General features: G+C 47.9%; 1 long non-coding RNA gene across 1 annotated transcript; it reads right to left on the bottom strand.

Annotated features, from left to right (window-relative positions):
* Positions 1-494: 494 nt before the first annotated feature.
* LOC121044308 (uncharacterized) lies at positions 495-14,917 on the bottom strand. The gene is made up of 4 exons (XR_005797246.1): positions 14,691-14,917; positions 5,850-6,002; positions 1,369-2,401; positions 495-1,136 (listed from the first exon to the last, which is right to left on the bottom strand). It is a non-coding gene; the product is annotated as an uncharacterized LOC121044308 (long non-coding RNA).
* Positions 14,918-23,444: the final 8,527 nt, after the last annotated feature.

Below are 23,444 nucleotides of genomic sequence, written 5' to 3'. Positions count from 1 at the left end.
CCACATCCAATCAATTGGGGTATTTTAAGTTTATTTACTCTGAGTGAGAAAGAGAGAGTGAGCTGGGGAGGGGCAGAGAGAGAGAGAGAGAGAGACAGAAAGAACCCCAAGCAGGCTCCGCACTACTAGTGTGGAGCCTGATGTGGGGCACAAACACACGAACTGCAAGATCATAACCTGAGCCGAAATCTAGAATTGGACGCTTAACTAACCGAGCCACCCAGGCACCCCATGCAATCGGTTATTAAGTCTAAATTCCTACCCTCAATATGTGCTGTTTGGTTCCCTCCTCTCTATTTCTACAGGCCACCATTCATTTCTTATCTGGATGAGAGCCACAGGCATCTAATGCGTGTCTCCTCAGCCCTTGAGGTGCCAGACCAGGCTGGGGGGTGGGGGTGGGGGCAGCGGGCCAGAGCCTCTAGACTGGCACTTTACAGCCTTGGGAAACCTCATTTGTTAATCTCCATGCGCAGTTCAAATGTCATCATTTTCTTAATGTTGCCTCTGTGGGGGAAACTGGTGGAAGCATTCACCTCCCAAGCGCCCCCTTCTGCCTAACCAGCCCCACGTTAGGTACTCTGGTCAAATTCATCTCCATGGGGCCCAGCTTTGATAGTGCAGCTTGCCTGCGGCCTGGCCGTCAAGATTCCAAACCGTATGAAAGTTACTGAAAGCTACCAGGGCCAGCAAGAAGACCCAAGCCCAGCTTGAGGAGATGGGTGGAGAAAAGCAGGCGGGAAGGACATCCGGTAAAGGTCACTCCTGCTCCTTCAGCTGGAATGGTGGTTCTCAAACTCCACAGTGACAGGTACGACCTGCTGCCCTTGTGAAAAATTCAGATTCCAAGGCCTCCTCCTGCCCCACTGAAATTTTCATTCAATATATTTGCAACTAGCCCCAGCAGACTGCACTTCCAGGAAGCACACTGATTGTGGACACGGATGTCGCACAGACCTTACTTCGAGAGGCAGTACCCGAAATGGTCTCAGCTAACCAGCAGGCTTCATTCTGTCAGCTCGTTTAGAAGATAAAACAATGGCACATGGGCAGGAATTTGTACGAAAAAGCTGGGTTTCAGCCTAAAACCTCAAATCAAACGTATTGCTTTGAAAAAATATATATAAGAATGAGACCTTTTTTTTTTTTTAAAATTTTTTTTTTAACGTTTATTTATTTTTGAGACAGAGCATGAACGGGGGAGGGGCAGAGAGAGAGGGAGACACAGAATCAGAAACAGGCTCCAGGCTCTGGGCCATCAGCCCAGAGCCCGACGCGGGGCTCGAACTCACGGACCGAGAGATCGTGACCTGAGCCGAAGTCGGACACCTAACCGACTGAGCCACCCAGGCGCCCCAAGAATGAGACTTTTAAAATAGGGAAAGCAGTTGAAAGGAAGACAACCCAAAGTTACTCATCCCTGAGAACATTCTCCCAGAAAGGCAAACTGCATGGAAAATATTAAATGTCATCCTAAAGAAAAAAAGAAAGTCTTGAAATTCTGGAAAGAAGTTATTTACAATCTATAACGAAGGCAGCCCATTGGGCAGACAAACACAGCAAACTTCTCTCTCAAACGTGCCAAGATGGAAGTTATACAGAAGACGAAGAGCACATATGTGACTGAATACTGGCAGGGGTGGGGGAGACAGGCATGCTTTCCCTTAGGTTTCCAGAGTTGCCAGAACTTTCTTCATGGCATTATGATCTTCAGTGTGGGCGAGGCCTCAGTAACAGTTCCCGCCAGCTCAGGGACCTGTTCCCCTTACTCAGCTGGATGGTTCCACAGGCTGTCACGACTTCTTCTAATTCCCAGAGGGAAGAATGGCAGGAACCCATCGCGCAAGTGGCACTCAATGTTTGAGATCCAGACCGACTTGAAAACATGGGTTGCCTCTTCGCCGTGACTCGGGAGGGATGTTTGGATTTTCCATCCCTGCCTCCCCCTCTGCCTCCTCGGCACACCGCAAAAACCATTTCCTGACGGTTCAAGACTCTGCCCGGAGCACGGAATCGAAGGCTCGGGAGCTATTCTGGGCTGCTAACAGGCTGTGGTAAAATAGAGACCCGGGAGTGACTGCAGGTTCCTTCAACCAGGTCAGAAGGGGCGGTCCTTCCTCTTCGCCTGAGGAAGACCAGGAGGTGGTCCTGGAATGGACAGCCCTGCCTGACTTCGTAGACCTGGTTTGGGCTGGTTCGACCGCAGTGGGGTGGGCACCCGCTGGCACTTTCCCCGGAGGAAGCGTGGCGTTTCTTGGCATGTATCTCCCTGAGATCTCAGCGAACTGGCTCGAGGGTAATGATTCAGGAGGAGGCTGAGAACCAGCTTGAGGAAGCGTTTAGTGAAGAAGCCTGTTTTCAGCTCTTGTGCGAAGCACTATTTTTAACTGGGACAAAATATCTGTCAAGGAAAGAAACACAAAAGTCTCAATTAGATCCTTTTCGAGGTGCACGGAACACTCATCTTGGCCAAATGCAGAATGTCCAAGTATTAAACACTGAGCTGGAGCCAAATGTCGCCAGTATAAATACCCCGTGGGATACGATAATAAATATACAGCTTTTTAAAAATGTGTAACTATTGCTGTGCTTTCGTTGTGAACATGTTTAGCGTTCAGATTTCTAGCTTGACTTTGTAGCGCGGGAGCAACGGCACAGCAGTGCCGTCTGCAGCCACGTGACGCTGACCTTCACACCGTGATACACATTTACAACCCTCACCGGACACTCTCGCTTTGCTTCAGAGGTCTCTCTGCCAGCACGGGCTGCTCCTGGTGGCCACGTCGGCCAGCCAGCCAAGCTGATCTTTTTCTTGAACTCTAACTGGCTGAAGACAATTCCTGTCCCAACTCCCGGATGTAAAAAAGTCTCAGCCAGGACTTCTTGAAAGATTCAAGGCACATCTGAAATGACATATCTAAAAATTAAATGTAGCACTTATGGGTTAACTTATTATCACTAGTGCTTGTTATACCAAAGAATTCTAGCAAGATCAGCATTGTAAGCTAATCGAATCTATTATTCTTCCTTGTGTGGTTAATGTAATTGTATAAACAGCTCTCCAGGTGGCCACGATCAGATCTACCATCCACGTGGGGGCTCAGGGAGGAACAGAGGGGGAAGCCTCAGGTGTCAGTCCTGCGTGGGCTTGGAGCACAGAGCCCAGCCTCTGGCACGCTGCCTGCCACTGAGCGGGCCTTAGGCATATATCTTCTGGATGGCTGACTGGCTAAGTGAACAAATAAATTAAGGAATGAAAAGAGATACAAGCCAGAGCCGAGCAGAGAGGCATCCGCACCTGAAGCTGTGCATGCACCAGGTAAGGTAAGTAGAGAGGGGCGGATCTAGAGCAGGCAGGAGGGCAACGTCAATCCTATTGGGAAGCCACGATGCATAGAGAGGAGATGGGACAGGAGGGAGGCTATGACAGGGCAGGGTAGCCACTGGTGGGGGGTGAGTGTCCTGGTAGGCAGGTCAGTAGGTGTCCCGAGAGCAGGAGACATGTAAAGGTCATACAGAAGACACGGGGTCTCAGGAGCAGGACTGCAGACCCCAGCCAGGGTGAGTTGTAGAAGAGACAGAACTGGGGTGGGCTGTGAAGGCCCAGAGCACGCAGATGGCAACTAGAACAAGAGCTGGGGGCGGGGCTTGGCCCCAGGAAAACAGCCTGTTAGTAGACCTGAGCTCCAGGCCAGCGAAGGAGCCTGGCCAGGCTGGCTCCAGGGCAAACCCCCTCCCTGCCACCTCCCCACCCCTCCCCCCAGCCGCTGAACTTTCAACTCTCCCCGGTTTAGGAAAGAATCTATGCAGGGACCCAGCAGGGCTGGGCCTACATGCAGCTGACAAAGTGGTCCCAGGGAAGGAGGAGTCTGGGAGGCTCCAAGATCATGGGGTCAAACAGACCACAGCTGTCTGCAGAGAAGGTAAGCCTAAGCTTGACACGTTCTTTTAAGCTTTCGTTTGAATGGACCCAGCTGTCCCGGGCCCTGAACACTGTAACTGATGATCAGCTGCCCAACAATGATTTGGTGAGACCTGCAGTGGCCAGCATTGCGCTTCTGTTAATGACTGGGGGCAGGAAACAGTCATCGAACGGATGAGTTTATTCTAAGTTTGCATACCGTGCCGCTATACACAAAGAAAGCAAGGTGGTAAGAGGGCTACAGCCAGAAAGCACTGCCGACGAGCGTGGTCAGGGAGGGCTTTCTGGAGGAGGTGCGTTGTGCCTTGGGCCTGTAGGACGTAGGTCCGCGGAATAGAGAGAGGGGAACATTTTAGCCCGGATAACCAAGGGAAGGAAAAGAGAATTTCTCATTGCCTAGAGTACTCGCTGAATTCCATCTCGCAGGTGAGAACTCTGAGGTCCAACACGGTCACGGCCAGTTAGCAGTGGAGTCCAGTGAGCAAGGGCATTCCAGTCCAGGAGGCCCCACGGTCTTTCCTCACTCGGAGGAGCTGCGTTACTTTCTCCTGCTGCGTGGAGAGTTTGCTTTGGCTTTATGGGGAAGCTTTGGGCTAGTTTGGTTTGTTTGGGCTTTTTCTTTGTTTTGTTTTTTAATATTTATTTGAGAGAGAGAGTGAGAGTGGGGAGGGGCACAGAGAGAGGGAGATACAGAATCTGCAGTAAGTTCCAGGCTCCAAGCTGTCAGCACGGAGCCTGACGTGGGGCTTGAACCCACAAACGGTGAGATCATGACCTGAGCTAAAGTCAGACGCTTAACCGACTGAGCCACCCAAGTGCCCCTGTTTTGTTTTGTGAAAGTTACCAAAGGAAGGAAATGGCATTTTTTTCCTCCAGTGGTAGGACCAGTTTTGCACTTACACAGGCAAGAAGGCCCCTCTCTGTGCCGTGCCCAGCACGAGACCCACTCTTGTCTCCTGTGGCTGTGCCCATCCCCACAGGCCACACCTGCTGTACTGATTTCTGCAGTTACAGCAAGTCACCGCAACCCCAGGGGCTTAAACTGACCCAGATTTGCTATCTTAGAGTTCGTGGGTCAGAAGTCTCACCGGATATCGACAGGGCTGCGTTCCTTTCTGGAGGCTCGAAGGAACAATCTGTCTTCCTGCCTTCTCCAGCTTCTAGAGGCTTCCCTAGAGGCCACCGATATCCCTTGACTTGTTGCCTCTTCCATCTCCAAAGCCGTCAGAGGCCGGTCGAGGGTTTCTCACATGGCACCACTCTGCCCTTCTCTCCCGCTTCTGAGGACCCTGGGACCGCACGGGGCTCACGCAGATAATCTGCCACAGACCTCCGTGTCATAAAGTCAACTCCTCAGCCTCAACTCTGCCTACAATGTTGATGTAACATGACATGTTCTCAGGTTTCTGGGATTAGGACGTGGGCGTCTTCGGCGGGCTACTACTCTGCCTGCCACGTTGCCACGGCCAGAGGATTGAATATACTCTGTTTAACAATCTGCTGGCCTGGTTTACAATTTTAAGTATCGGAGATCTGGTGTGTAGGCTTCCGTCTGCGTCCTGGCCCCAAAGGCTAGGGCAGCTTGGGTGCAGACAGGGGCCGTTGGAGGGGAAATGCACTGTGGCCGCCCTCAGCATGGTGGGGGAGCACCAAGGACTCGCCTTTGGCCGGCAGCTGCCCCCCTGCACACAGCGTCCAAGGCTCCCCAAGCCTGTCGGCCTCCAGCAAAAGTGTCACCATCATCTCACCTGTGACTCCTGACACTGCTCCTCTTACAACACTGTTCCTCCCCATGGAGCTCAGTTCCCAGTTCTTTTTGCCTTTTACTTTTGCATAAGAAGGGTAGAAGCGAGGGATCATCCCAACTCCAATAGTACAGACACATCAAAGGACGCCAAGCCCCTAGGGAAACCAGAGCACGGCTTACATCATCCTGCAGCACACCAGCACATCGCTAAGCAACTGTGGGATCAACACCTGTTTCCATGGAGATGTCACTTCCTCGCCATCCTCCGGGCAGAGCAGAGAAGTGTGTCCAGGAGGAATGAGCACGCTGAGCTGTGCCAGAGAATGACAAAATCTGGTAGCAAAAACTATCATCAAGGTGGAAGGTTGACAAGAGAGAGCTCTAGAATGAGGATGGGAAGGAGGATGGGCACCGGACAGGTCTGCGGGGAATGACTGGCCAGAATTAACCCCGGGGTGCACATCCCCTGGCCCCGCCCCTCTCCACATGGGGAGCCGCCGAGAGAGGCCTCAGACTCCTGTCCCATCCTGCACAACAAATGGTTCGAAGGCTGAGCTGAGGCCAGAGCCCAACGCTTGTGCCTCCCTGCCCAGGGCCCATCCCACCATCCCACGTGAAGGAAGGCAGTAATACTCTTTCTCCTGTTGGTTCAGGCAAGCAGAGATGGCTCTTGCCTTTTGGTTCCATGTCTTGGCCCAGCCTGCCCAGCACAGCACCTTCCCGGGACCTGGCTCCCACTCCCCTACGACAAACGATGTTGCTGCAAGGGGTGCGCTTCCAAAATGACCCTAGTGGAGGGGAGTGGAAGGGAATTCACGTTCACCGAGCACCTGCTACGTGCAGGCGTTTGCACCAAGTGCTTTTTATGAGCAATCTCAGCCAATCCTCAAACTCCACCTATTAGAGTGGAGTTAGAGCCTATTTTGCAGGCAAGAAACTGCCACTCAGGGAGTGAGGTGGCTTATCCAATGGGATGATAAGAGATAATCGCAAACTTTCAGATTTCGCTTACTCTGTGCCAGGCATTGTTTTAAGTTCCTTACAAGTATTAATTCACTTTGTCCTCACACGAAATCTGTAGTGGATGGAGGCGGATTATTATCTATCCATTAATGTAAGGGGCAGAGCCAGGCTCTGAAGCCTGGGCTGCCCTTTCCACTGTGTGATGATGACCCCACTATCAACACTAAAGATAACAGCTCAGGAAGTGTGAGGTCAGACGCACGGGAATGAGCTGACACTATATTGGATGGTGAAACAGGATGCCAAGTGGGATTTCTCCTCACATCCCAGAATTGCAGCCGAAGACCGAAGCTGAGGGTGGAAAGCATTAAGGGCCCATGGTCTCAGTTCAGAAATCCACCTGCAGGGGCACCAACCCCTCCTTCAGACTCAGGAAGAGAACTGTCTCCCGCCAAACACCAAGTGCTCTGCCCACTCAACCTGCTGGTGGTGCCAGAATGTGCGAGAAGAGGCCTGGGGGAGGACAGGGGGGCCAGGGCCTCCACAGGCTGTTGGAACTCACGGTGAGAGGCTCCTCCCCTGCAACCTGGCGAGAGGATTGTCAGAGACCCCCTGGTTACTTGAGTGTCTGCGTCAATGAGAGGAGGTTGGCCTGTTCCGAGGCTGGACTGATGTTCACTGAGCTGTAGACCTGATGCCATTCCTGAGTCTGCTGCTGGGGCCATATGACAAGGGGAGTCTTGGGGAATGTTCTGGGAACACTTGTCTGATGTAGGCCCTCCCTTACTATGGGAAAGAGGAGGGTGCATGGCAGTTTCCTCTCACCCCCTATACTAGTGCCTACCTCTGGTCTAGAGATTTCCAAAGGCAGAAGCCTGGTAATTCTCAGAGTTTCCACATTCTACTTTGTAATTTTTCCTTCCTGCCTTCCCTAATCCCCATCCTCAAGAAAACATTTATTCTGTGTTATTATCACTATAGTTTGTGCTTTCCAGAACTTTTTGTAAATGTAGTCCTAGATCATGTACTCTATATTGTGTAGCTTCTTTCATTCCATGTAATTATCATGAGATTTACTCCTGTCCATTCCTTTTCATTGCTTAGTAGTATTCCATTGTGTGGAATTTGTTTATCCATTCACCTATTGATGGACATTCATTACAAACAAACTGCTGTACACATTTTTGTACAAGTCTTTGTTGGAGATGTATGTTGTAATTTCTCTGGGAAAGCACCTCAACATGGAAGGGTTGAATCACATAGAAACTGTAGGTTTAACATCTTAAACTATCAAACTGATTTACAGAGGCACCTGCGTGGCTCAGTTGGTTGAGCATCTGACTTTGGCTCGGGTCATGATCTCACAGTTTGTGAGTTAGAGCCCCATATTGGGCTTGCTGCCATTAGCATGAAGCCCACTTCAGATCTTCTGCCCCCCACTCTCTACCCCACCCCCCGCTTGCACTCTCTCTCAAAAATAGATAAACATTTAAAAAAACTGATCTCCGAGTGGTTGTACTATCTTATATTTTTACTACTAGTGTTCCAGTTTCTCTGTATTTTCACCAAAACTTGGCATGGTCAGTCTTTTACAGTTTAGCCATTTCAATAGACATGCAGTAGTTTCTCCGTGTAGTGGTTTTAATTTGTACTTTAATGTAGTTGTTTTAATTTGCATTTACCCAGCGCCTTATGATGCTGAACACTTTCTGGTGTGTTTAATGGTCATCCATGTGTCTTCTTTGTTGAAGTACCCAAGTCTCTTGCCCATTTTTAATTAGGGTCTTTGTTTTCTTATCACTGGTTTTGAGAGTTCTTTTCATATTCTGTATACAAGTCCCTTATTAGATTTATGCTTTGCAAATATTTTCTCCCAATCTTTGGGTTGCCTCTTGAGTCTCTGACAGTATTTGATTTTGATGAGGTCAAATGTATCAATTCTTTTGTTCATGGGCTGTGCTTTTAGTGTCATAGTCTAAAAAATCTTTACCGAACACAAATTTACAAAGATTCTCTTCTCTTTTCCTCTAGAAATATTGCAGGTTCAGGTTTTACATTTAGTTCTGTGACCTATTTTGAGATAATTTTTGGGTATGGTATGGATTGTAGTTGGTTTTCTGCATAAGTATGTCTGATTATTCCAACACCATTGAAAAGTAGAGTCTTTAATCCATATTTAATTTTGCTAAGTCTTGAAGTACTCACATGTTCTTTTCCATGACCCTCCACTGGTTGCTCTCAGAAAGATTGGGGGAAGGCAAAAACCTTATATTGGTAGCAATAAGCATGAAACCCAGGTAATTTGCCTTAGAGGAGGGGCACAAAGTCCCATTCCTATCCAGGACTCTTTTACAAGCAAAGAGCCTTAAGCCACTGGAAGGGCAGGAAACTAAATACCTAGGCAAAACTCCACTACCTCTGGAAGAAAATAGAAACAAACCCATTTGACACTGGAGGCCTTTCTGTTCCCTGTCTACTGCTGGTGAGTGCCAAGAGACCACTGAGTTCCAGGACCCTGCATTGATACAAAGCAGAGGTCTACCATCACCGAGGTTGGGGTAAGGGGTAAGGCAGGAAGCCCTCCCCTGCCCAAGATGTCCCACAAGTACAGGCAGGGTTTGGTTTCCACAAATGTGACAGGCAGGAAAAGTGAAAGCCAAATGCACACAGTCTGCCTAGGACAAAGGCAAGATCAGAAACCTGAGAACCCCGTCTGCTCCAACATGAGCCTCACACCCGGTGCTGAGCCGTAACAATCTATAGCTGGGGAGGAATACAGAGAGGCTCCCTCTATGATTCAGGCCACACAGGACATGAACTATTGGCCAGTAGAAACACTGAGAAAAAGTTTACAGCATGCAGATCTCACACTAAATGCAAGATACCACCACTTCACCACTGGAGGGATGTGAAGTCTGTGTTGCGATGAGGTGAAGTATAATGATTATTAAACTAAAACTCAGCGCAGCTGATGATTCTATTTGGTTCAACCCCACACACTAATAGCCTGACAGAAAAAAGAGGGATTCCCTACTTCCTGTCATAAATTCTATTTACCTAAGTCCTTACTGTTATTCTACATACAATATTTGAATACATTTACAAATTATATACACAAAAACACAATTATAAGACATAAACAAAAAACAGGAAAAAAAAAATACCAGCATACTATCAAGAGATAAAACAATTCACAGAATCAGACTCCAAGATTACACAAATGTTGGAACGAGCAGAGGCTTTAAAGTAATTATGATTATTTTGTGGAAAAGGATCTGGTAAAAAAAAAAAAAAGGTGGAAAACATAAGTGAACAAATTGAGAATTTCATCAGAAACATATAAAGTATAAAGAGAGTTAAAATATAAATATTAAAATTAAAAAAGACAAAGCATTCCTCCGATAGCTTATCAGCACACTATACACCCCAGAGGAAAGAAGCTGTGAACTTAAAGTAGTTCGATCAATAGATATTATCCAAACTGAAACACAAATTGGCAAAATAATGGGAACACCCAGAAATGTTCCAACATCCAGAAAGCATCCAACAGTTGCGGGCAATGTCCATATCAATGATCCAAAACTGAGAGATCAATGATCTAAAAAGAGAGAAAATGGGGCAGAAGAAGTATTTGAATGTATATAATATCCAAGAATTTTCCAAAATTAATTAAAAGCAACAAACTATAGTTTATGGTTCCATGAAATTCAGAGAACTCCCCCCCCCACAATAAAGATAAATTTAAAAACAAAGCAAAATGAACAACAACAGCGATAAAAACTCAAAGGGCTGAAACTCAAAGAGGAAATATTGATGGCAAACAAAGGGGGAAATACGATATGTACGGGAGGAAAAGGTTTGAATCACAGCAGACTTTTCTTCACAAATTATGCAAAACCAAAAGTTAGTACAACATCTTCAAGGTACTTGGTGGGGAAAAGAAACTGTTGACTCATAGTTTTATACCAGTGAAAATCTCTTTTGAAAACAAAGGCAAAATAGAGACTCTTTGAGACAAGCAAATCTGAGCGAATTCATTACCAGCAGATCTACACTATAAAAGACGTTAAAGGAAGTTTTGCAGATAGAAAGAATATGATATCAAATGGAAATTGATATCTGAATAAATAAGTGGGGCGCCTGGGTGGCTCAGTTGGTTAAGCGTCCAACTCTCAGTTTCAGCTCAGGTCATGATCTTACAGTTCATGAGTTCAAGCCCCAAAATGAGCTCTGTGCTAACAGCGTCGAGCCTGCTTAGGATTCTCTCTCTCCCTCTCTCTGCCCCTCCCCCCTCACTTTCTATCTCTCTCAAAAAATAAATGAATAAACTAAAAGAAAAAAAGTAAGTGAAGATTGCTGGAAATGATAAGGACAAGGGTAAATGTAAAAGACTTTTGTTCTTATTTTCAGTCTCTTTTGCAACAAGTAAAACGTCTGACCACAATAGCACAAGGATGGGAAGGGGGAATGAAAGTATCCTATGACCCTCTTGCACCATATATGTGTAATGGTATATACCATACCATATACTCTTTATGATAAACCCTAGAGCAACCACTATTTCAGAAAATTGGAGATTGGAGTCAAAAGTCAAAATTCAGGGTTGTCTGAGTGGCTCAGTGAAGCGTCCGACTTCGGCTCAGGTCATATCTTGTGGTTCGTGAGTTTGAGCCCCGCGTTGGGCTCTGTGCTGACAGCTCAGGGCCTAGAGCCTGCTTCTGATTTTGAGTCTCCCTCTCTCTCTCTACCCCTCCTTCTGCTTACACTTTTTCTCTCAAAAACAAATAAACATTAAAAAACCAAAATCGAACTAACATATACCCTGACCATATACTGTTGGTACAATTATTTTAAGTAAGAGGGACAGGCTAAAAAGACTGAAAGTAAAGTTAGTTTGCTAATTGCCTCATCTGTAACCTGTGATCGTGAAAATCTAACAAACATAGCACTAAACGTATGTGCATATTTAACATGGCAAAGATAAATACAAAACGATATATTTAAAACTCCTACAACTCATTAGCAAAATAATAATAATCCAATTTAAAAATGAACTAAGAACCTGAGTAGACATCTTTCCAAAGAAGATATACAAGTGGCCAGTAGGTACCTGAGCAGATGCTCAACACCAGCCATCAGGGAAGCACAAATTAAAACCACCATGAGATATCACCTCACATGTCCTAGAATGGCCATCATGCAAATGACAAGAGAAGACAAATGCTGGGGAGGATGTGAAGAAAGAGAACCCTTGCGCACTCTTGGTGGGACTGTCAACTGGTGCAGCCACTACGGAAGTCTGGAGGTTTCTTAAAAAATTAAAAATAGAACTATCATATGATCTAGCAACTCCACCCCGGGGGATATACCCAAAGGAAACAAAAACACTAACTTGAAAAGATATCTGTACCCCATATTGATAGCAGCATTGTTTACAATAGCCAAGACGTGGGAGCCACCTAAGTGTCCGTTGATGGATGAATGGATAAGAAGTTGTGGTGTAAAAAAAAAAAAAAAAAAAAAAAAAAAAAAAAAAAAAAGTTGTGGTGTATATACAATGGAGTATTATTCAGATATTAAAAACCAAGACATCCTGTCATTTGTGACAACATGGATGGACCTTGAAGGCATTATGCTAAGTGAGATAAGACAGACAGAAAAAAGATAAATGCTATATGATAATTATTATATATGGAATCTAACTTAAAAAAAAACCAGGGGTGCCTGGCTGACTCAGTCAGTTAAGCATCCAACTCTTGATTTCAGCCTAGGTCATGATCTCATGGTTTGTGGTATCCAGTCCCACGTGGGACTCTGCACTGGGCGTGGAGCCTGCTTGAGACTGACTCTCTCTCTCTCTCTCTCTCTCTCTCCCTCTCTCTCTCTCTCTCTGTCTCTCTCCCTTTCTCTTAAAAATAAGTAAAAAGAAAAGAAAAGAATATTTTTAGACAGGCTCCCAAAACAAAATCCAATTCTGTGCTACCTGCAGAAGACAAACCTATAACAAAGTGGTTCGGGAAGGCTGAAAATAAAAGAATAGGTAATGTTATGCCAGGCAAATGCCAATGCGAAGAAATCAAGAGTCATAAAGCTAAAATAAGGAAAGGAAGAATCCAGGTCAAAGAAATCATCAAACAAGTCAAAGACAGTTTGTAACGCCAAAGGTTATAATTCAACAACTCAGAATAATTATGAATAAATATGCCAGTCCACATACTAAAAAATTTCGTACAGCAGAAATTACAGGAAATAGGAAAAATTGACAACAACACAGGAGGATATTTTTGTCTCGGTCCTGGGCAGATCAAGAGAACAAATGAAAAGAAATAGATCCAGTTATGGTCAGCCTTAGTTAAATAATAGGGCAGACTCTGTACCTGATAATAGAGAACGCGACTTCTTTCCAATGCCCAAGGAAGTTATGAACATTCGTGAAAACCTTATATAAAGCCACAAACATCACTACATAGTATAGGTGATATTCTCTAATCCCAGGGTAATAAAACTAAGAATTTATAGCAATATCAGAAAAAAATTCCTTTCACCTAGAAATTTATAAACTTCTTTTAAAACTGCTCTGGAGTTAAAGGTGAAAATACAAACAGAACTTCTAAAACCCAGTGGAAAAGCACACGCATTAAATCTACTGGAGTCACAAATAGAGCAGATCTCAGGGGGAAATTAATAATGCTTGATAGATAAATCAGTTACAAATAATTAAAACAGGTGAATTAAGAGCCAACTCAGAAAGAGAGAAAAAGAACAAAAAACAAAGCAAAAGGAAAGAAAATATAAAAACAGAAAGTAATTAATTTGATGACAGAGGAACCTAGAACCCATGCATGAATCCAAAAGCTGTTTTTTTGGGAAAAAAAAAAAAAAAAAAAAGCAAATGAAATACATATTAGCTAACCTAATTGAAAAATTAAAAAGCAGGCACAAACAAAAAGCAAAACAGAAATATGGTAAGGAATCGAGAAGAGAAAATTAGAACAATCATGTGAAACTGCTTTGTGCAACTATTAAGTAAACAGACGTTAAAACTTTGTGAGATGGAAATCACTTCAGGCCCAGAGGGATTACACGAGTAACTGGTAGAGTGAAGACTATTTTTCAGTCTTGTGACCTCCCAAGCCAGGGCTTCGCTAACCGGCCCGCTGCCTCCGGCCTCCCACCCGGGACCTCCGTGGCCAAAGGCTGTCTAACATCTGCAGGAAGGACGATTGGCAGGAAGGGGCAGCTCTGGATTTGTAGAGCCAGTGAAATAAAATCGTGCATCGTCATCCCAGGGGCCCAAAGGACCCAGCCAGGCAGGGTCCCCCTTCTTTATGGCAGCCCCACCCCTGTCTACTAGGATCAGCCAGCACTCCGGCAGTAGAAGACTCCGCAGTTCACAGTGCACCCCATATCACAGCCCCGCCTGCATCCTCCACCTTGCCTGGAGTCCTCACTCAGACACGGCACGGGCTGTGCTACTTCCTCTATTCCTCTGCTTCTAGGGTTAGGGCCCAGCTGGCTGCCACGGAGGCCTTGGTCTCCTCAAGAGCCCGAGCGGTGAGGGGTCACACCAGCATTCCCAGACCCACGTGGGGAGTCTACTCAACAGACAACAGGCTCCAAGAGAGCCGGAATCTGGGCGGTACCGACAGACACAAAAGCTGTCGCCCATATGTGACTCAGTGGAAGAGAAAGTTAGACCGATGTGATTAATATGACCCACTTTGTAAACTGCTTTCTTGCTCGTTGTAAAAGCGGAATAGAGAGAGAGACACGGAGACTGAAAGAGGGAGAGAAATAAAAATATAAAGTGAAAGTAAATTGTCTTATCACCCGACTCCCATCCCCAGCCCCTATGTCCAGGAGGCAAGCTCTTTTCCTAGTGTCGCATGTATTCTTATTTTTCCAAAGACATTGCATACCTAAAATAGCATAAACCTGTATATAAATAGGTTACGCATACACGCTGACACATCATATTAAATTGTAACACCAAATGGAGCCATTCATTCAGTCAGTCGGTCAGTCGTTCATTTAAAACAGATTAGATGCTAAGGATACAGGCCCTGCTTGCACGGAGTCCAGAAGCCAGCGCAGTCCCTAATTAACCACATCAGTACAGGTACAATAAGGAACCGAGAAACAGTGAGGAAATACGTGTGAACTGAGAAGCCCCTCAGGTCGTAGTCTGTCATTGTTTAACAGACGGTCACCAGCAAGCTGGGCGCCCGGACCTGGCCATGGTCACACTCTCTCCAGCGCTCGAATACGCTTCCGATTAAGGGGCAGAGCTGTGACTCACTGGCCTCCACCATCTGCTGTGCGGGACTCACATGACTCACGCCCCCACCCCACCCTGTCCCCCAGGAGTGCTTCAGAGGAACGAGAGACAAGATTATTCCGTGTGACTCAGGCGGAGAAAGGCACAGCCTGGCCTGGCTCTCGCCCACCGCTCCCTCCCTCCCTGAAAAACGGTGGTGGGCATGGCCCTGCCTCGGCCTCCCAGGGACACATCTTGTTAGCCTTGTGATGGTGGAGGGACTGTCCCCTCCCAGCAGGGGTCCGCAGAACACAAGTCGTGATTAGTTTTCCAGCACAGACGCCAGCTGAGCTTGCCAGGGGAGAAGTGAGGAATCCTGGCCTTGGCCCCCCACCTGCCTCTGCAGGGCCCTCCCTGCCACACCCTTTTGTGGACAGTCCCAAATCTGGGGCTCTGCTCCACAGGCACCCCAGGCCCGGGCTGCCGCAGCCATGCGTTTGCACGGGGCTGCCCTACCCCAGCACCTCAAACTTCACACACCCAGCAGACCACCGTCCTCTGCTCGGCCTCCTTGACTTACTCCTCTTTCTGTCCAGCATCCTGGTCGTGAGGTCGGCGTGCGCAGACCCCCTTGCTCCCTCCCCATCCCCCCAGTCTGCCCTTCCTTCCATTCCCCTGCCTCTGCTTTCTTTCATGCCCTGCCCTCCACACAGACTCTTTCAGGAACGCTTCACTGACTCCAGGCTCCAGACTTCTCTTCACTGCCCTCAACGTAGTTTCCTAAACACATCTTGGTGGCAATTCTCTACCCAGATGCCAGATACTGCTGGCATCTCCTCGGGGTCTACAGCAAAGACCACAAACTCAGAGGCCTGTGGAGGGCGGGCAGGTGACACCCAAGAGGGAAGCAGGCTGAGGGTGAGTTGATAAAGGGCCACAGTGGGGAGTGGTGAGGACTAGGGCGGCCTGGAGAATGCTGGTCCTGGGTAAGGACAGCCACCACCCAGCCACAGCTAAGTGTAGCCACAAGAGAGCCAGGGCCTCAAAAGTCCAGGCCTTCGAGGCTTTCACAAGAACCCAAATTTGTTTCTGAAATCCCTTCATCTATGAAAGTTGGTACCTCATTCACATTGGAAACCCTCGGAATGATTTCCCTGTTCCTGTATTTCCCAACCTCCTCAGTCTTGGTGCCACCTACTCGTCCAGAACCATCTCCCATGGTGGCCGTCCTCCCTGCCTATGGCCAAAACCACACCATGCTCCGGGACACGCCTCCCATGCCACACTGACGCTGTTCCCTGCACTGCCCTTTGCTTCCTCTTTGATGTCCATCCACATCCTCCCTGCTCATGAAGGCCACCTTCCTGCCACCCCTGAGCCTAATCACTCTGTCCCTCTCTGCTCTTATGCCTCCCCTGCATGTTGCCCCTCTGTCCTTGTACGAGACACAGTCCGACCTGTGTTACCAGCCGTGTGTCTGCCCATCATCCTCGAAAGATTGGAGACTCTCAGATACAGATGCTGTTCTATTCACCCAACCTGCACGTGTTAGGCTCCGAGAGACATTTCAGGGATTGTGCTAATTAGAAGTGAAGAATGGCACGATGTGGGGCTGGGAATTTGGGGATTTGGAGTCTCCAACCCATTCCACATCCAGGGTCTGCCTCCTTGGCACACCTTCCCCAGGCTGTGCACCCAATTTCTCTGGGGCCTCTGGGCCTGCGCCCCAACCCAGCTGCTTGTGTGCGGAGATCACCGCCTGAGGAAGTTCTGAGTCACCATCTGAGCTTTGGCCGAATGTGCTTCGCAGACCTTGTCATGAGTAACCTGGCTCGCGTCTTGCTCTGCAGCTCCCCCCCCCGCCGGGTTGGGGGTTAAAAACATCTGTATGAAAACGGGCCTCACCAGAGTGTTTGTACTCTCCCCGCCCCTCCCCCTGCACCTGAAGTCCTAGTCCCCTTCCGGCTGTTTATGACTGTTTGCTGTGGAAACGCATGGCTTCGTGGCCCAGGAGGGAGCAGGTGCTGAGGAATGGGAGAGTGAATGAGTTCATGCAAGTCAATGGGCCTGCTTCTCATTCTGACCCCAAGGAGGAGCGGGGAATGTGGGCCAGAGCAGCCAAGGGAGGATGTGGAACACAATAAAATACGGGCTGGTTTTCCGGGAGGTGTGAGCGGGATGTGAAATGACCTCCAGATGTGGGTCTGAGAGGTTGCCCGAAGTCTGAAGCAGGGCTTTTAGCAGTCTCCCTTTGAGGAACCAGAGAGCCCTCAAGAAGAGGCAGCTTTGTGTGTTTCTTTGCACATGGGCCAGGCCACGGTCTCCACCACTGTGTGCAGCTGCTGGGCCCTGCACATTCACACAGGCCTAGGCCACTGAGACCCGGGCATCTAGAAGGACACGGAGCCGTCCTGTCCAGTCAGTTCCCCTGCAGGGGTCCCTTCCACCCCTGGGTTTGGTTCACATTTAAATTAGAGAAAAGACGGGCGCCTGGGTGGCTCAATCAGTTGAGTGTCCGACTCTTGATTTCCACTCCAGTCATGATCCCATGGTCCTGGGATTGGGCTCCACGTCAGACTCTGTGCCGAGCATGGAGCCTGCTTGAGATTTGTTCTGTCTTTCTCTCTCCCTCTGCCCCTCTCCCCCACTCACACTCTATCTTTCTCTAAAATAAAATAAATAAAATAAAATAAAATAAAATAGAGAAAAGATGTTGTCGGGACCAAGGGAAAGGCTTGATGGGCACTGGAGACCACTATTTCTTATTGGCGGTGGTATTCACAGGCCAGGGAGCCTATGAGGAGAGAGAAAAAGGAGAGAAAGGGACCGCAACTCACTAGCAAATGCTCTTATTCCAAGTAGTGTTAATATCTTTCACTCAACAGGCTCTTTTCAAGCTTCTCCTATGGGCTGAACACAGTATGAAACTCCACAGGAGACACAGGTGCAAGCCAGGGGTCCTGCAATCCATTAGGGGAGAGAAAACACACAAATCACTGCAAGTGCTACAGGCCTAAGAGAAGAGCTCAGGATGGGGAGGGGAGCATCTACAAGGACAACGGACCAGGAATTTGAGCCTTACGTGCAGATGTCAGGGAGGGGTGCCCGCAGGCAGAGTGCTGAATGGCAGGGGGCGAGGTGGGGGCAGAGTTTGAGCACATGAAAGAGATCCAGAGAAAACCACCCTTTCAAGCACACCTGGCCAATGGCTTTATCTTTGGGAGTTGATGGGAGTCCTGCTTTATGGGGTTCCCTGAATAGTCATAGACAGGAACTGGTGGTCAGGGGAGTTGGCTGATGAAAACAGGGTCTCCTCACTTTGGAGGAGACAAGAGGCTGTTTCATTGTTGATATGAAATCACAGTATCTGCTTTGAGACTCCAACAGTGTCAGTCCCTTGGGTTCAGGGTGCTGACCCAATGGTCAAGGCAAGGCCTTGCAGCTTCCTCCTTGAGGAGATGGTCAGCTGTCAGGCTCCTTTTCCATGACTTTGGTGACATTGCCAGTTCCTTCTGCTTCAAAAGGAAGGTTTTCCCTCCAAGCAAGTAATCCCCTGGTCTCCATAGTTAGAGCCTCTGTGACCTCACGGAACCGTGCTGTTCCTACACAGGAGCTGTGCATCTGCCTGGATTGTCTTGATACTCTCTATTCAAGGTCAAGGCTCTAGTTACACATTAAGAACTTAGCCAATTTCTTGTTGGTAGTTAGGAGTTGTTACCGTGAACAAGGGGAGACATGTGTCTTCAGCTACCCTCCACTCTCTACACTCTCAAGCCCCCATGGTGAGTTCCTTGTCTTTTCTGAAGTACTCTTTCTTCAGAAATTGAGGAGCTGACTTTTGTTGCAAGTAGGAGGGGATTTCGAATCATGACACTAGAGGGTTTAATTACTGCTTCAAAGACTCCTTACTGGAGTGCCTGGGTGGCTCAGTCTGTTGAATGTCCAACTCTTGATTTCGACTCAGGTCGTGATCTCTCAGTTTGTGGGATCAAGTCCTGCATCAGGCTTTGCGCTGACAGCACAGAGCCTGCTTGGGATTCTCCCTCTCCTTCTCTCTGTGCCCCTCCCCTTCTCTCTTTCTCTCTCTCAAAATACACTTGATCTTAGCCAAAAGGCCGAGAAGCAATCTCTCTCTCAAAATAAATAAATAAACTTAAAAAAAATTTTTTTTAATTAAAAACGAATAAATTTTAAAGAAAGACTCTTTACCCATGAGTTCCCATAAGGCCTAGGAGATTTATACAAATTTGCTCTCCCTCCACTTCCCAGCTCTCACCATATGCCAGAGTCCTAGGGCAGGTTGGCAGATCAGGCGTGACTTTGACCCAAGGCCACATGTCTAACGAGGAGCAGCTTCATGATCCAGACAGCATTCTTGTTCCTTTCCTTAATGTCTCCCAGCCGGGCTAATAAAAGCTCTACCCAAAGAACAGCCTCATGTGTATGTGTCCTGAGCTAACTCACCCAGCACAACAGCTGTTGGGTCAGAGGAGGCCTATATTCTACATAGGTTTCTTATTTCAAGCCAAGAATGTTCTAGATCTTGATTAGCTGCTATTGTTATCAACTGCATACTTCTGCGCAACCCCTCAGGTGGAATGATTAACCACATGGAGCATTAGGAGCATGGAGGGAGACCAGGTGTTTTTCAGAATGATTCTTCCTACCTTCAGAGAGGTGAGTGACACTAAGGTCGTGCTCCATGTTGAGCTGGGAATGACCCAGATTCTGGGAGGGTCAGCACACTGCCCATGACTATCGTGTAAGGCAAAGGAGTCATGGACATCATCAGCCACACCTCCCCACCTTCTTGCCAGTTACATATTCTTTGCCAGGTGCCCTTTTTCAGGTCTGGTGCTGCACTACAATTCCATTGAACCAGGATCATAGATTAAAAGTGCTGCAGGCCTGGGCTGGACTTTTCTCTGGAATGATACCAAGGGTTGATTGTCAAACAACTTGGGGCCTCAAATAAAAGGAGCTGTTCCTCATTTCTTTTCATGAAGAGCCAACATTTGCTTTCTGGGAGCACTCAGAGTTTGAGCCTGGTTGACCATATGGTATAATGGGCTCCATAATTTTGTTTCCTCATCATGGAAAGGAGCCTTTTCTTTTCTCTTCCTCTTACTTTCCAGGCTCTACTGGGGAACAAGTTTACATCCATCCTATCCAACCATACTTTTCATGATTTTTTGTGTACTTTAACCATCTGCCCCCTCGTCCTTCATCTTCTCATCACTAAGGCCCTGACTTCTTGAGTTCAGAAGGTACCAACCAGAAATGCTAAGTGTTCACTGCCAGCCTCCCTAACGGGGCATACTGAGCTCATACTGCTTCTTCCTGGGTTCCTGGAAGTCCTCCAGCTCCAAGGAGACATTGGCTGCTGTCTTCTGGCTCTGTGCCTCATCCCTTCCTGGAGGATTATGACAGAGCCTGGGGCCCCACATTCATGCCAGCCTGACCTGGGGGAAGCAGGATGTGCTGTAGGCTGTGACTTTGGGGAATCCATGTAAGCCCAGTTGGCACTTCAGGAGCCCAACTTCCATCTTCTGGCCTCCCTTCAACCCTGGCTTAGGGGAATTCTTTTCTGTGCCGCTCCAGGGGCTTTTGCACTGGGCACCTACCTGGAGGTCTGGGCTTCAGCACAGGGGCTTTCTCCTCTTCCATGGAGTCAGGACCATGTGGGCTCGAGGCCCTGGGGCTTTGGCTACCAAGGCGCCAGGATCTCTTTGTATTTGGGTCATTATGAAACCAAAGTTTCTTCCAGAGGTGGGTTCCATGTCACAATGTAAAATAGTAATCAGAACTCGCACCCTTGGGTTTCCCATGTGGCTGTGTTTAGTAAGGCACCTTAACTCTGTCTGTGAGCCTCCTGCCAACCCTTTAAAGTGCTATGCATGGAGACCTGTGTGTCTCTCAGTCCGTTAAGGGTCTGACTTTGGCTCAGGTCATGATCTTGTGGTTCGTGGGTTAGAGCCCCACCTTGGTCTCTGTACTGACAGCTCAGATCCTGGAGCCTGCTTCCATTTCTGTGTCTCCTTCTCTCTCTGCCCTTCCCCCCCCCCCACTCTCTCTCTCTCTCAAAAATGAATAAGCTTTAAGATAAACAAATAAAATAAAGTGACAATCATGCCTTTGCAGACTTGCTCTTTCCTCCCTCTGAATCGTGTCTCCACTCCTTTAACTCTGCCTCCTCCACGCCACTCCACCACCTGGAAAATACCTCCCCACCTTTTAAGACACAACTGGAAACTGTCACCACATCTTCTGCCTCTGGAACAACTGCAAGCATGGGCTGTGGCCACCCCCTCTGTGACCCTGCAAGGCTCTGTGCCCACCCTCTCCACAAGCTCTTACCACGGATGGATCGATCTGTGGGGCAGCTGGGCGCCAAAGATGACCTTGAACAATTCTGCCTCTTCCTGCACACACCTTCCCCTGCCCCCACCAAGAATCAGGGCCCATTTCCTCTCTCCTTGAATTGTGGTGAGGCCTGTGGCTGCTTTGAGGAAATGATCCATTTCAGGACGGCATCTCCTGCTTCTTCCATCTTGGAACCCTCGCTATTGGGGCGCTCCTTGGAATCCAGCCACCATGCCTTGAAAAGCCCAAACTGCATAGCAGGCCCCATCTCTATTCCACTCTCTGCTGCTGGCCATGTAAGTAAGTCATCTCAGACATCCTGGCCGGCCTGGCCCCCAGGGGACTGAAGCCCCAGCCAACACCACATGAAGCAGAGGAATGACCAGGCTGAGATAATAAAATGATTGTTCACAGCCATTAAATTTTGGGTGGTTTGTTATGAGCCATGGATAAGTGAAACAAAAGATCTGTATTGCCTATGAGACTATAAACCCATTGAGGACAGGAGTTGGGGTCTTGGTCATATGTGTGTGTCTAGTACCTAGAACAGTGGTCTAGCTGAGTGGTTAGAAGCTCAGAATCTGTTTTTGAGGGGCCTGGGGTTGAACCCCTTCTCTACCCTTTACTGGTTATGTGGCTGTATCAGTCAGAACAGAGCCAGTAAAATGATTATGGGACAAAGAGATTTATTACAGGAATTGGGCCTTAAACAGATAAGAGCTGTAGAGATGGTGGTCTGGAAGGGGAGTCAGAGGATCAGAGTCACTAGCCAGGCTGCCTGATGGGACAAGTTGGAACTTACCAGGAAATCCGAGATGCCAAACCCACCCAGCCCTATGGTGGATGAAAAAGGGACACATGTGGAGAGGTCTAGCCACCACCTCTGTGGGCCCACTGTCAACCTTCTGGTTGAGAGCGCAGAACCTCTGTTGGTCAGGAGGATCAGAAGTCAGAGTGACAAGCCTGTGACAAGCCTGATAAGAAGCAGAGGAGAACAAGGGCAAGGTGGGACCTGCTAGATACCTTTGAATCTGTCAGACACCATGATGCATTGTGACAGCCTTCAGAGAGCAATGGCCACTGCTCCCCTTCCACCTTCCAGATCTCATACAAGTTGTTTTTTTTTTTTGGTCAACTCTATGCAGCTCCTATAATCTAGAGCCATATAGGGAAAGGAATTCTGGGAAGTGTAGCACCCAGCTTAACCTAACTGACACAGCACCGTCCCGCACAATTACCTTTACTTTAGCAAATCACTCTCCTCGGAGCCTCTGTTCCTTGTCAGTAGAATAGGGAAATTAACACTTACAAAATTCAGATTGATGGAAAGGTTAACTGAGAAATCCATGCATAGTTTGGCATATGCTAAATTCTCAATACATGCTAGCTATGTTGCTTGAGGTAGAAGAGCCCATTCGTGCTTATGCTTGTTGGATAAATGAATCGGAACTCTTTGGGGAGGCATAAAGGGGGCAGGAAATACATTATGCCCCAGAACTTCAAGGCCAGGCAGGAGCAATATGGACCTGTCATGGGAAGCTTCATTTCTATCTTTAGTGACTCAAGGAAGGAGAAGAGGGAAGAAACCAGCATTGACGTGGCTTTGTGGGACCCCAGGGCTTCCCTGCAGGCTTTGCTTCATAATGGGAAGTTTTGCAAATGTGGAATATATCTTCCTCTTTAATTCTCCAAGTCTGCCAAGAATTTCATAGATACTAGCTATGGTGTGTTATCCCCAGGGTATCTACCAACAGTGGACGAGGCAGAGAACAGCTGTGAGTGTGAAGGTGAGGGCAGGGGCTGTGCTTTTGGGTCTGTTCAGAGCTGATGTTTGGCACATAGCAGAGCGTCGCTTGGGTGGCTGGGAGAATGGGTGGAGTCACCAGGCCAGAGGATATCTAAGGGAGAGATCTCAGAGCAGGTTTGGCAGAGTATGAGGGGAAGCGAGATGCTGGCGTTCCTCTTTATGTGGACAAGAAATGCCTTTGCCCAGTGGCTTCCCCTGAATTGACAAGCTGCTCACCACAGTTCCACTGTTAACCCCTAGAGCCCATCCTTCACACAGAGCTAAAGTGATCTCTTTATTGAAAACATAAACCAGACCATGAGACTCCCGAGCCAACTCTCCAATGCTTATACAATATGCCATGTACATCCTGTGCTGTAGCCTGCAGGATCCCGTGTGAAGTGGC

This window comes from Herpailurus yagouaroundi, unplaced genomic scaffold (genome assembly GCF_014898765.1).
Source record: "Herpailurus yagouaroundi ecotype Mexico unplaced genomic scaffold, PumYag 188, whole genome shotgun sequence".
Taxonomy (NCBI): Eukaryota; Metazoa; Chordata; class Mammalia; order Carnivora; family Felidae; genus Herpailurus; species Herpailurus yagouaroundi.
The sequence above is the reverse complement of the archived record's forward strand: the minus strand, read 5'-3'. Positions and strand labels throughout refer to the sequence as shown.